Source organism: Carlito syrichta, unplaced genomic scaffold (assembly GCF_000164805.1).
Source record: "Carlito syrichta isolate Samal-C Ts95f unplaced genomic scaffold, Tarsius_syrichta-2.0.1 Scaffold309576, whole genome shotgun sequence".
Lineage (NCBI taxonomy): Eukaryota > Metazoa > Chordata > Mammalia > Primates > Tarsiidae > Carlito > Carlito syrichta.
The window spans coordinates 72,004-73,512 of record NW_007253672.1 but is presented as its reverse complement, the minus strand read 5'-3'; positions in this window follow the sequence as shown (position 1 = coordinate 73,512).

Genomic DNA, 1,509 nt, shown 5'->3' with positions numbered 1-1,509 from the left:
CGCTTCTTTCGACCAGACGCTTGCGCCGCGCGGGCCTGCTGACCTCTGCCCGGCCCCGAAGTGACTGGGAGGCAGAGCCCGGGCTCCCGGTGCCCCGATCTGCTCCATTCGTTCATTCGACTGAACTTCGATTTGCCAAACACCTTCCCTGTTACGGGTAGCATGCCAAGGGCTGTGGCTACATAAGTGCCAAGCCAGTAAAACATCTATGTCAGATGTTCCCAAGTGCTACTGAGGAAGAACAAGCAAGCTGAAAAGGGTGCCGAGGATAAGGGTTGCAATTTTAGATAGAATGGTCAAGAAAAGCTCAGTGATGAGGTGAAATTCGAGCAGGCGCCTGGAGGTGAGGAAGCCGGCCAGCTGGCTGTCTGGGAGAAACGTGTTCAGGCAGAGGGAACGGCAGCTGCAAAATTCCTGAGACATGAGCATGTTTAGATGGAGGTCAGAGAGAGAAGGGAAGGCAACATCACACAGGACCTCGAAAGTCATGGTAAGAACTCTGGTCTGCGTTGTGAGAAAGATGGGAAGCCACTGAAGGGTTCTAAGCGGAGGAGGGACATCATCCGACCTGTTTTACAAAGGATCTGTCTCCCAAAGCAGCAGGAATAGAATTAAGGACAGCAGATAGGAGGCTACTGCAATAATGCAGATCGGGGAGAATGGCGCCTTAAATCAAGGTCGTAGGACTCGGGCGTGGCGGTCTGGATATGTTGTGAGAGAAGAATTGACAATTTCCTCATGAGAAAGAGAAAGATCAGCTGGGCTCGGTGGCTCAGCCTGTCATCCCGCGCCTTTGGGAGGCTGAGGTGAGTGGATGGCCTGAGCCCGCGGGTTCGAGACCCGCCTGGGCAGCGAGACCTCATCTCTACAATCAATCAAAGAATCAGCCGGGCGTGGGAGCGCGTGCCTGTAATTCCGGCCACTCGGAAGGCTGAGGCGGAAGGGTCGCCGGAGCCCGGCAGGGCGAGGCTGCGGTGCCCGGGAGCGGCCCCTGCCCTCCAGTCTGGGCGACAGTGAGACTCCAACTCAAAAAAACAAAAAAAGAAAGAAAGAAACTCCAAGAGATCCTGCTCCGGGGCCGGGTCCAAGAGCCCTCAGCAAGATGAGGTGGCTCCTGCGGGGACTGGACCGGCGGGGGCCCTTAGCAGCGGAGAAAAATCGGGGGCTCTGGCTAGCGAAGATTTCGCTTCCAGCCTGCCCCGCCTGGGAAAAGCAGGCCGAACGCCCCCTTGGTGAAACTAGCAGTGACGGCCGCGGGGACGGGCGGCTGTAAAGGAGAGCCCCAGGGTAACGAGGGCAAGCCGGAGGCAGGGGCGTTTGCAGAAGTCAGGCCTTGATTCCTGTTCGCTGGACGGGGTCGGGCCGGACCTGGAGGCCAGGGGCCGTGGATGTGAAGGCAGAAACGCTGGCGCGGTGGGTCCCGGGACTGGGCCGAAGCGCGGGGGGGTCAGTTCCTGGGCCGGAGCAGGAGCCCGCGGAGGTCGGGAGCGGGGCGCGCCGGGCCCACGC